The following is a 12670-nucleotide window of genomic DNA, read 5'->3' as shown; positions in this document are numbered from 1 at the left end:
ACACAGGGCCATGGTTAGCATTGCTAAGCCTCTGTCCTGATTGAAAGGTTGGCGTTTAGCCACGCCCTAAAGCGTCCCCTGCTTTATCATCTATTTTAAAATAAATGGGACCATAACCTACTAAATGAACATCATGCTGTATTGAAGAAGTCTTAAAACTAGTGATTAAGACCTTTAACTCATTACGAGAAATGTTTAATGAGGTAATAAATCGAGTGAGAAGTAGACTTTTATAGAAACAAACTTCTTTCTTGCTTGCTACCAGTGGAGTCACCCCCTGCTGGAAATGATACAGAATGCAGGTTTAAGGCACTTAAACTTAACTTTTCAGACTCCTTCGTCCATTATTTTTACAGTCTGTGTTTAATAGCAATAGTTACTATTTAGATGTGTTTTTATGTATGTGCAAACCTTTACAAACTGTCAACTTTTGACTGTGTTTTCTGTGACTGAGCTCCAGACATCCAGTGAATCAGCTCCTCTAGCAGTACTGACCCGTATATACTGTCTGAGCACCTGTGTTGCCTGAAATCCCAGTGATAAATTAGTGACAACAATGAACATCTTCAGTCGCAGGTGCATCAACTGTGCTATTTGAGTTTCCTTTCCCAAGGCGCCTTGTACAAATGCTGACTTTTTGGAGTTTGCACTTTTGTCAATCTGAGTTTCCAGTGAGCAGAATTTAACAGCTTACTGAGAGCTGTTAACCGTGGGACTGTGGGGGAGTAAATATCAGCGAAGATAGCCTCATATTCTGCCGTTTATTGGTAATCCTGGTGCCTCCATCAGGGGGAACAATTGGAAGCAATTATTCATGAAGGTTTCATTGTTTACTGGAGTCTGTTAGAGTTTGATGTACTGCTTTGTACGGCGCTCTGCCGTTCTACATTTGCCACCTGGACAAACTGGTGGGATTTGTATACAAATCATATGATGAGATTATTAAAAGAATGAGCCAGCCCACATAAAGGAAACCGTTCCTCAACAATCACGACTAAAGTTAAAGACAAACCTCCAATATAACTTTAAAATCAGGACTTTTATTTATTTTCCAAGCAGAAACTTCAGAAAGTAAAGTAACTCCTTAATGAAAAATGAATAAATAAATCAAGGAGCCTTGGTCGCCTTCAGGTCCACATCTGCAGTGTCAACCTTAGCACACCTCCTCTTGCTGATCAAAGCTGCTTCGTGCCTTCATCAACAGCTGGTGTTCATGTTAAAAAAAAGGCAATATGGCATGATTATGCAACCTATTTCAATCCACCCTCCAGTCCACGCCATTCTCCAAACAAACACAGCTTGCCTTTGGTCTTTATTTCACTGTCATTGCATAAGGGAATTCACTGTCTTCCTTTGATTCTTTGGCACTTTGGTGATGCTGTCTAGCAATCCATTAGCTCCCATTATCATCTCTACAGTGCTAATTACAGACAACAAGAAGACTCTCACAACTCTAATGTACGGTAAGTAATGGCTCGGTCCTCCTCCTGTATGGAATTTGAAAAGGTATGATAAAAAAGTACAAGTATGACGACTCTTTGCGTGAGCAAATGATTTATGGTTTGGCCTATGAAATGTCAGAAAATGGTAACGCTAGATGATTGACATAAATGATTGATTGCTTATTAAATAGTGGTTGATTAATTTCCTGTGGATTATGTGACCACCATAATCATGTTGGTCCACGTGTCATTTGATGACCACCATCATTCAACCCCTGACTTTAAATATATAAAATATATATTTGATTGGCTTTTTGTGGAATACTATTTTAATATTTAATTTTTTACCAAAAAAACCTCAATCCGCTGGATCAGTAACGTGCCGATACTGATGTCATTATGCGGATCGGGTATCAGCCGGATGTAAACAACCCACATTTAAAATGGTTTCTCCATCAATGTCATTATAAAACTCTGTATTTCCACTACTATGAGTCACAGCAGACCGCTCTTAGCACCACAAAACCACCTGTCCTCACATTACTTTACATACAAATTCTCCCAATGTGTTCCACATAGTTTGGTATACAGATTTTTAAACGTGGGCCCTGATACGCTGAGTTAAGATATCATTATCGATATCAGGAGAGAAACTGCTCTAATTGAGTGGTACATATCAAGCAATGCAAACTGATCTAGTTGTATGTGCCAGAAGGACTTTGAGGTATTCTCCTCTGAAATTTCCGTCTCCACACCAATCATTTTCATTTGTTCTTCTAAAAGTTCTAACTAAATGAAAACTGTCACTGTCGAGTCTTTTGTATGGGAGGGAAAGCAGATATCTCAAAGCCTCAGCACAAAAAAACAAACCTGTCTACATGGGTAGATTCCACTTTGGCTTGTTGAAAAATACTTTTTTTGTACTATGGATAAAACCTTAAGAACAGAAGTATATCTGAACTCCATAATCTGTGTGAGCACAGCCCTTCTTGGCTACTAATGGGCGAAAAGTCACATTATGCTAAATGAGCAGTGGAGGGAGAGACGCTGAGGGAAAATGGCCATAGAAACGGAAGATGAAGCAGGCAAAGCGCACTTCAGAGTGGAAGATTATTCCACTTCAAAACACAAGCAGACTTAATGTTGTCACTTGTATAAGCAACTTTTTCCCTGTTATGGACAGCAGTTTTGTCGAACTGAGTGTTCTCATTTGAACCCTTTTATAGCTCAGCGCTCTAACAGTTTACTCTCTTTCTGTCTCTGAATATTAGTTGGTTGAGTTTTACAAGTATATCTTGTTGATCAGGCTACTGTAGTGTCATCTATATGACCTCACCTGTACCGTATTTTAACTAGTGGTGGTAACATATTTAACATTTTAAATGCTTTTACTCAAGCTCTGTACTTTAGTACAGTTTTGAAATATTTCCACTTCATGTTATTAACTCAGATGAAAGACTGGACTATATTTATTTGACTGATATTTATTTACTTGTTCAGCTTATAAAATATGCATTATGTTAAACTCTTTAAATCCGCTCCACCAGATATATTAATGTTTATAATAATTATAATCTGACAAAATCTAAAAGTGTAATTTTAAATTGTAAATTTGGATGATAACACTTCAATTTTTTTTTACATAGTAAATATTTTTTGAGTGCAAGGCTTAACATTTGTAGAAGAAAAACATTTTCATTCTTCGTGGCTATCATATAATACTGCAGGTTCACACTTCAACTACAGATTTAATAATTGACAGACATAAAGGTGATACAAGCAGCCAGGGGAGAACCACTCGAAATAATACATTGGCATAATAATCAGCCAAAATCATGATGACAAACTTCTTGACTTCACTGAGACAGTACGTTGAGTAGTTGTTTTTGGCTTTTGTCCAGCTACAATGTGAATGAACTACTCAGTGTTGAATGAATCACTGTACGAATGGCCTACAATCTGCTGTCTGACAGCTGAACTAAAAGCTTCACAACACATTAGGTTCATACATACGTGAGGCAGTGGAAGAGAGTGGTAAAGCTTCTCTTTTTCAGCTATTGGTACAAAGAATTTCCCGTGAAACTGCTGTGAATGTGTTTTTGAACCCCTCTCAAAGGAATCAAAATGAGAAGCCAAATCAAACACTGGGGGTAAAAGGGAATTGTTAAAGGGTAACTACCTTTTTTTCAACCTGGAAACAACAATCTTTTACATTGGTCCAGTATTAAGCGAGATCGCTGCAGTCGGCAGTGGCGAAACAAGCTACAATGTAAGTTAATGGGGCAATTGTCCAGCTTGTATTTACCTTCACTGAAGTGCTTGTTTTGCCACTGACAGGCTAAAATTATTATTCTAAGTGTCTGGCAACATTATGGAAAGGATCCCTTCAGAGATAGACCTTAAAACCTCTTTGAGACCTTTCTGTTTAACCAGAAAAAGCTCTGAAGTCGCTAGCGCTAAACTCACCAGACTCCATTTAAAAAAACAATACTTTTAGTGTGTCTAGAGCCAACATATTTTCACATGTAAATCGGTAAACTATGTGTTTATTTCAACCAAAACTTGAGTTGTGATGGTTGGAAAAGTAAGCATAGATGAATCACGAGAGGAAGGGCAGCAGATTGAAATACCTCCAACAGCTACAGCTCCATCTATTGTCATACTGGGCCTGCTTTTATTCTAATGGCCAAAATGGCTCTAATGTCAACACATCCTGATACCTTAACGACTATATAGGTCAATTTCCGAAGATTGCCAAAACGACACGTACTGTATGACTGTTCCAGAGGTTCACATGAACAGTTGACATAAGCTGTGTTCGAAACTGTTCCCTCATTCACTCACTCACTATTCCCTATATAGTGTTTTTTAAATAGTGAACTATAGAGGGAACGACCAAACGAGATTTCGGACACTCACTGAAAGTATCGTTGCGCCCGTTGTTTGTGTGACGGAGGCAGGCGCGCCCAGCATCATGTAAACAAACCGAAACAAAAATATTTCTAATACGTCCCTAAAACAAACCGAGCACACAGGAGGAGAGTAAAAGGCTTTATATATGATGCATGTTACATTTCCAATGTTTAGACACGAAAGCCCGCTTCATTTTTCCTTTTTAGTTTTCGCGGGAGCAGCTGCTTCTTCTTCTCCTCCGGGAAACACTTTTTGCATTGTGGTATACTGTACGGGAGTAAAATGTAGGGTACATCATATGTACACTCAAATTAGCTGTGCATTGTGGGTATTTTAAGATGGACTATATAGTGAATTAATTTAACTGCGGAGAATTCAAACACCAAAATGGCAAACACATTATATAGTGCATTATTTCCGTGATAGGGAACTGTTTCTAACATAGACTGTTCTAGGAGCTAGGGGGTAAGCTCCCCTAAACAAGACCTGAGCTCTTCTGGAAGCAACGCAATTTGAGTTTGGACTGGTCTCAAAAAAAGGATTTCTAATGCTGATGACATAAGAAAAAACACAAAACAGCACATTTAAATCATGTCATGTGTAATTTTAAATTGTGTGAGTGTGAGCAGCTCTGCCCCGGTGAGTGCATGTGCAGGCTATTATTCATGTATCATGGCTAATAGGCTGCTTTTACACGTTGTTTTGTTCGCCTATGCGTAATTGCCATGCCAGCACATTCAGTTCAACGGACTCTCTCATCATTTCTGTCGAGCATTAAAGCTGAGTATCCCTTCTGTCCATCAACATGCATGGATGGACTTTACTGCCCTTCCCGTTCACACACATTTGTGAGGCAGGTTTGTCCTCCATGTCAGCCACATAACAATATTTCTGACTAAGGGATGTAGGGAAAAAGTTTGAATAGTGTTTTTTTCTTACAAAATTGCAAATTAGTTGTGTAAAAACAAGCCACATTTTCTCAGTAACTTGTGAGTTTTTTTTTTTTTTGTTGTTTTTTTTTTAAAGATTAAGACATGAAAGGGAAAGAGAGAGATGGGGGATGACACGCAGCAAAGGGTAGCAGGTCAGATTTGAACCCTGCACCGCTGCAGGACTCAGCCAACATGGGGCGAATGCTCTTACTGGGTGAGCTAGAGGTCACCCCATGAGGTTTTTTTATTTATTTATTTATCTTTGTTATGGCCTAATAAAGTATCTGTGTCTCCTCCACAACCTCCAAAAAACCTCCAAATAACTTACTTACAAAAAACAAAGAGTGCAAGTGTCAGTACGGGGCAAGTTCTGTTTTATCACTGTGTAGTAGAGCCACTATTAGTAGTTAATTATTAGATACAGTCAAAGTAGTGTGGCGGATATACATTGCTGGGATAAGGGTCTTTATGCTATACTATACTTTATATATACTATAGGTCTGGCAATGCGAGACTACATTCAAAGCAACACATGGAAATGGTTAAACTCTCAAAAGTATCAACCTTATGCTGAAAAGAACACTAAAAATGTAAGTGTTTAATAACTTTGTAATGCCGTAACAAACAGATGAGAAGTTTTCACTTTGTATTACTCCTTAACTCAACTTTACATTCACCTGACCATTACTAACTTTACTTCATACGGTGTAGAATGCTTGACAGTTTAACACATAACAAACAACAAGAAGAAAGTGTCCACCTAGAGTCTGTGAGTAAGATTATTGCTGCCCTTTAGCGCACAATGAATACATCTGCGGGGGTTGACAGAGTTGTCGGCTGCTATGAGAGGTTGACTACAGTGTTATGTTACTTACAGTAATGCACCTTCAATTGTAAATGGCTTAGTTAAGTGAAAATGGAGGTAAAATTGGAAGAAAGTGGATGTTCGGTAAAATCTGCAAGACATTATGTTCCTACAGACTGAATCAACAAATGATGAGTTTCAGTTAGATTCTCAGGATCTCTTCATTAAAAAAAAGTTCAGGTTATAAAAGTAACTACACAAACTTCAACAACAGATGCTGACATATAAGGTGAACTCGATTAAAACACGCTGGGTGGCTGACTACAACTGATTCTGTCTTCCTGAAGTGGAAGCATACATTATGTTGAGCATATGGGAGTGAATATTATTCCCAAAGCCCGAGAACCCCTTTCTCTCCCCTCTTTTAATAAACATGATATTCAAGCTTTGCACGATGCTCACTGAACCAGCTAAGCACTTGACGGCAACATCAATGCATCTCCAAGTGTATGAATAAACAGTCTGGATTCATGCCTAAAGTATTTCAACTCCTTCCTCTTCCTCAAACTTGGCATTGGCGCTAAGCATACTGTAAGTACGGTCTATTCTTTCACTCATTCCGCCGGGAAGAAAGTCAGTCACACACTTACAGTCATTCATTCAGCGATGGCATTAAGATTTCTCCTCACAGTGGCTGAACACGAAGCGACCTTCATTCTACGACGCTTACGCCTCACTTCCTCTGTGTCACAGCGATGCTCAGTGGCTGCCCGATACGTTTCCAGCTGCCCAGACAATCATGACCTGCACTACCTCAGATAATCAACATGGTAAGACACTGGGGACAAGAGTACGGTCAAGAGGCAGACTGACAATTATTTGTGGCATTTGTCTAACCTTTCACGGAAAAAAATCAAGTGAGTGGCTGCTGGGACTACCTGAGTGGATGCTGTTACAATCGTCAGTGTCTCAAAGCTGCGAAACAAGTTCAGTGCATCTCACACTGTGAGAAATGTCATTTCTCATTGCGGTAATTCAACATGAGTCTTCATTTCAGATTTTTTCTATAAACAACTGGAAACAACCTGCTGATAGGGAGATATTGTTTCAGCATTTTCAAATTCAGTTTCAATGATTATATCATGTTGTACACACACGTGAAACTTCAACTCTTTGGAAAAAAAGGAGTGAGAGTGAAGTTATAAAACCCTACTGACAAAGTTTGGAAGATAAATATGATTTTAGAAGAAATGACATAGCATAAATGTCTTCCTAGGATGTTCATAAAATGTCTGCATTAACTGTAACAAGGCAACAGAAACACAGCCTGCTCACAATTCCATCCAAAAAGTAAGAGAAATTAGAGTTCTTTAGCTTTATGTTCTGCCTCATCACACAGGGTCAATGGAAACCTTCTTTTTGAGAAAAATGACTTTATTTAAATTACTTGTACAGTATAAGTGAATGCAAAAGCATGACTCATTTTATTTGATAAGTCTAGTCATATTTTAGCTGGGAGAGATTAAATACACAGGCCCTTTTTCAGCACCAGCCTGGCTTCTGCTTCGCACCACTATTCACAGCTGGAATGTGTCCAGTATTAGCACAGCTACACAGCAGAGCATAACCCCTAATGTCCAAAGAGTGGACATAAGGAGCGCTTGTGATTTTACTCAATGTATTAGTGTCCATTTGACTCGTGTATTAGGTGCGGCTCCGCTGTCTTTACACACCTGGTCGGCTTTTTTTTTTGGCTCGCATCTCTGAAGCGTGAAATTCATATGTGAATGTGTGTAAATGCCTGTAATATTTAATCATAGCTTTCATGTGTTAAATATCATGGTTTGCTTAATGTACAAACAGACAATTTTTTTTGTTTTGGTAATACACAACAAGGCCAACACGTCCCCATACCTAAACGACAGAATAGGTTGACTGCCAATGACTCCCAAAACAGACATATACGAGCACGCCGTGATACAATGGCCGCTTTAAACACTTGACCGTAACACGCGACCGCGCGGGCAGTTTTGTTCAAATGACAAATGAAATTCAAATAGTTGCAATTTTAAACCGTTTTAAATGTGTAGTTACCATTTTGAAACAGATATAGTTAAGTTTAGGCAACAAAAATACTTAGATTTAGGAAAAGATCACAGATTGGCTTAAAACGAGTCACGTAAAACTACAACTTAAGTCCGTAAAGGTTGGTTTATTTAATAAAGTGACTGTTGGTTTTACATGGGACACAAACCCTGAACTCCAAACTACCTCCTTATGCCAAATTTGGCACTCTTATACTTTGTCACCTCACTTACTCGTTTTCTCCCGCGATACTTACTACGACCACTAGAGGCTAACAACAAACGTAAATATAGGTCGTTATAAGATGCTTGAAAAATCAACTTATATGGTCGTTTTCTGGCTGAGGATGGTCTGACAAGGCAGTAACTTCCCAACAACATACAAATATGCGATAGTCATATGCAGTATAGCTAATATCTTCTTTCTTTCTCAACATAAAAATTAATCAGCAGGTAAACAGGTGGTCCAGCGGCAAAAATTCTTGCCCACCACTGCTGAGAACTGAGGTCGAATTACCAGAAATGGGACCTCCAACGCATTGCAGATCGGAAGCCAGTGAGGGATTATGTCTTTATGATGGCTCAGAGAGACCTCAGCCCCCCTAAAAGCCATATTAGTGCGTGTTTGGCATCGATATTTGACATGTTCTTATTCCAAGAACATATCTATATAAAATCCATATCCAGTATTTTTTGGGTTGGGCACTTGAATGGACTCCTATACTGCTATACAGAACTATATAACCCCAGAAGGCTAGTGCCTATTTTTGTTATGGATCGCAATATTTCACATTGCGTAATTGAGAATTTTCTACCCCACAAACCTTTTTAAGGCAAGCACTAAAGATCAGGGGCAGGCTGGAGCAGTGTATCCTGCAGACAGGAAGCATAACTGTGTTTCTTAATGACACTGATGAGTAGGGCTGGGTACCGAATTCAATTCTTTTTAGGCATGGACCGAATTGCCTCTAAAGTATCGAGTATCGAAAATATTCAATACCCAATTTCAATACCTAAGGAGTAAATCTCATCATCACCAGTGAGCATTTTAGCATCTAAAAATGCTTGTGATTGCCTGTCTAACGTTTCATGTTGCAGAGACACGCAGGAAAAACTCTACGTTACACAGAGACGGGGCTCAGCTGAAAAATAAATAAAAAGATTTGTGCTGTGATGTGTAATGTTGTAATTTATTTTTGTTTTATAAAATTGGTATCGGAAAACCCAGCCCTACTGATGAGGTGTCCTATCTGTTTTTCTGTTGTGGGGATCTACTGGGTGTCGAATTCAAGGCCTCACTGCTGTTATACAAAATACATTTTCAAACTAAAACATAATCAAGACGAGTGAGTTTTTGACAGTACGGAGATAGTTTTTCTGGCTTGCGTACTTCTTAAATCTGTCTGAAAATGAATTCATTCCAATTAACAGTGGTTTCACGGAGTGCTCTGGTAACAAGCTAAGGCTCATAGGGGGAGACTCTACCCTCTGTGACCCCTAATGAGCCAGCAGCCTCCTGCCAGAGGAAGCCCGAGCCGCTGCGCTTGTAATGAGCTGCTGTTTTGCTACAGGCCTTTCAGATGAGCCATGGAGCTGTCATTCGCACCGCAGGACATGAGCCGCTTCGCCAGATGATGCAATTCTTTGGCGACTTTAAGGACAATGCGTGCCTTTTGCTGATGTGTAACTGTTAACAGTTTCCATTCAGCGTTCATAAGGTAAAATCATGTCAGCTATTCTTTTCATGTTTTCATAATGTGGAAATGGCAGTATCAATGAAGCTGTTTACACTTTAAGCACTGAGTCAAAAAAAGATCACTGCAATGTGATTCTGTTTCTGACTAGTTGCTGTTCAGATGTGTTGCTCTTTTCTAACAGCTTCAATTGTGATATTAAGAGAACTGGAGTCAGCCAGTCACTGAGAATGGCCTCGACAAGGCAAGTTATTTTATGTTTGTGGGATACATGCTGTTGTGGCTTACCGTGGAGTTGCAGCTAATGAACATTTAATTCCTTTCTTAATTGAAGGTTTCTTTAATTGAACATTTACTTTTTTAGTCAGCAAACAGTCAGAAAAAAGAGAAGAGGCCACTTGTAAGGAATGATAGCCCATGGTGCCAAATTGCTTGTTTGGTCCAACCGATGGTCCAAATCGAATTTATAATCTCATAAAAACAAGCAATTCTTACATGTGGATAGTGTTTTTAAAATGTTGATTAATTCAGCACTAGTTCATAAAATATAAAATATTTATGTATGTGTGTATATATATATATATATATATATATATATATATATATAGGCTATAACATTGACACTGTGACCTCCATATAGGCTATTTATTTGGCTGTGATTAGGCAAAGATTTAATTTAGATAAACAATGCCTCCTGCTGTTTATGTTTCTTCAGTGGAGCTATACTGTGCTTAAAGACATAGTTAAAGATCTGGACTCTTCCCTCTGATTTTGCCGAGTTGCTGTAACTGGATAGAAATTGGATGCATGCTCTCTGAGTGTGACTTATTGCGTGTCTGATGTTATCGGACACACCAGCACACATGCTGTGACACCTGTGCGGTGAGGGAGGCTTTAAAGTTCTGACCTGGGATCCATCTCGGTGACACACTGCAGAGCTTGATAAGAACCAGAACCAGCGTGCCGGTACACGTGGCCTCGCCTGCGAGTCCTTCAGCAACCATCAGCTCTCAACTCGCTGTCAAACATGCCAACATCACAGAATCATCACTCACCATCCAGACAATGCGGGTGGTCCAAACGCAGGTGTCAGCGGGGGGGGAAGGGGGGGGGGGGTATCTGAAGAAGTGGGCTGCTTTCTCTTCCTTTCTCTCTCTATCTTGTCTCCTGTTAGATTGGCTGAATTTGGCTCGGTACGGGCACCCGACGCGCTTCGCGATCTCGGAACGCCAGAGTCCGGGCAGGCAGGCGGGAGATTTCTGCAGCGGCTGATGCACCTCCGCGCGATTAGTTTCCTTCCCTCTCGCGTTTAGGTGTTCTCTTTGTCTTCAGCTCTCACAGAAGACAAACTTTGAGAATTTCATGCATCTCTAGCTGTCGAGATCGCTGCCACATCCCTTCTATGGTCCCGTGGCTGTTGATGTTGTGCTCCGGTCTGCTCTTTCTTCTGCTCTTCCCCGGCGGCAGGCGGACAGGAGGGCGGTGCGACCGGAGTCGTGCGCTCCAGCGGTGCATGCGTGGCACGCACGGTCACATCCCTGAATTCACCTGTCACAAGACAAAGTGCAACCTATTTAAAATGCAACCGAAGATACAGGCTGTAAAAACCCACAAACCCAGGGGCGTTGATAAGATTTTAGGGGAACCCAATTTCTGCTCCAAAAGGGGTGCACATTTGTCCAAGGTCCCTCCTCTGGGAGGAGATTAAAAGAAAAAAAGCAATTAGTTTAGAAGCCCTGTAGATGTGTTAGGATTCTTTGGGTTTGGAGGAAGTCACTGACACATTCTATAAAGTTAGTAGATAACTGCCCAAACTTTCATGTCTAAAAATCAATCCAGATCTAATAGAGGTCTGGGGGACTTAATCGAGGTTTCATCCCATGGCTTCAAAGGCTTTTTGTTGCCTTTACTGTCGAATGGGAGATAACAGGGAGAGCGAAATTGAACCTTCATGGCAGGGACCTCGAAACCTCTCCAAGACCCTGGACCCCCATATTAGGAAGTCCCATCCTCTGCCATTTTTCTTTTGGTTCTTATTTCTGTTCTGAGAAAGTTATATTCTATCTCAATGAGACTGCAGGTTTCTGGTAAATAAAATACAAAATGCAATCAAATATAATATAAGTGATACAAAACCAGTGTTGGAAGGTGATTAAGTTTTCTGTTTATGTTACTTTATACACTTTATACTTTATACTATCTCAGAGGCCAATATTGTACATTTTATTTCATTTATTTGCTTCCATGGTTTGTCAGCCTACTTTGCAGATACAGATTTTAGATACAAAACTTCATATGAATCTTAAAAAATAAAAATAATGAATAATTTATGGATTATATGCTCCAAAAGATGTGTAGAAAAATGTGTAATGTTGTGAATAACAGACTAAAGCCTCCATAAATTGTGCTTTGATATCGTGAGCGCGAAAATCAAGACATTAATCAGTAAAGAAAGACGCAGTGTAAAAAAATTCCAGTGTCTGTTTCTGATCACAAGTCTTCATGGTGGGCCTATTAAGTCAATCTTATTAGAACATTTCATTGAAAATGAGCCAGTCACACACAGAGGATACTGTGGATACCAGCTCATGCTCCAGCTGAGGTCATATTTGGGCTAAGCTGTTTATATGCATATTCACATCCTAATCACAAATACTCCAGCATACATAATTAAGCTGAATACTTTGGATATTGTTATGAAAAGAGAACTCAGTGTGACCACAAAATAACATTAAATAGGGTAATATCAGCCTAACCCAGCACATAATCATGATGGGGGCTTATACCGGATGGGGAATGG

At 39.6% G+C, this 12670-nt stretch overlaps 1 protein-coding gene across 4 annotated transcripts in view; it reads right to left on the bottom strand.

Annotated features, from left to right (window-relative positions):
• LOC116046857 (mgat4 family member C) overlaps window positions 1-11424 on the bottom strand; it is a 112113-nt gene extending 100689 nt beyond the window's left edge. For 2 of the 4 annotated variants that reach the window (XM_031295322.2, XM_036002857.1), the window contains exon 1: window positions 10926-11424. The gene's annotated coding sequence lies outside the window, so the exon portion shown is untranslated. The remainder of the gene's footprint in view (window positions 1-10925) is intronic. The other 2 variants (XM_031295325.2, XM_036002858.1) reach the window with 1 other exon arrangement.
• Between the last annotated feature and the right edge of the window lie 1246 nt (window positions 11425-12670).

Source organism: Sander lucioperca, chromosome 7 (assembly GCF_008315115.2).
Source record: "Sander lucioperca isolate FBNREF2018 chromosome 7, SLUC_FBN_1.2, whole genome shotgun sequence".
NCBI classification, from domain to species: domain Eukaryota; kingdom Metazoa; phylum Chordata; class Actinopteri; order Perciformes; family Percidae; genus Sander; species Sander lucioperca.
This window is presented reverse-complemented; position numbering and strand designations above follow the sequence as displayed.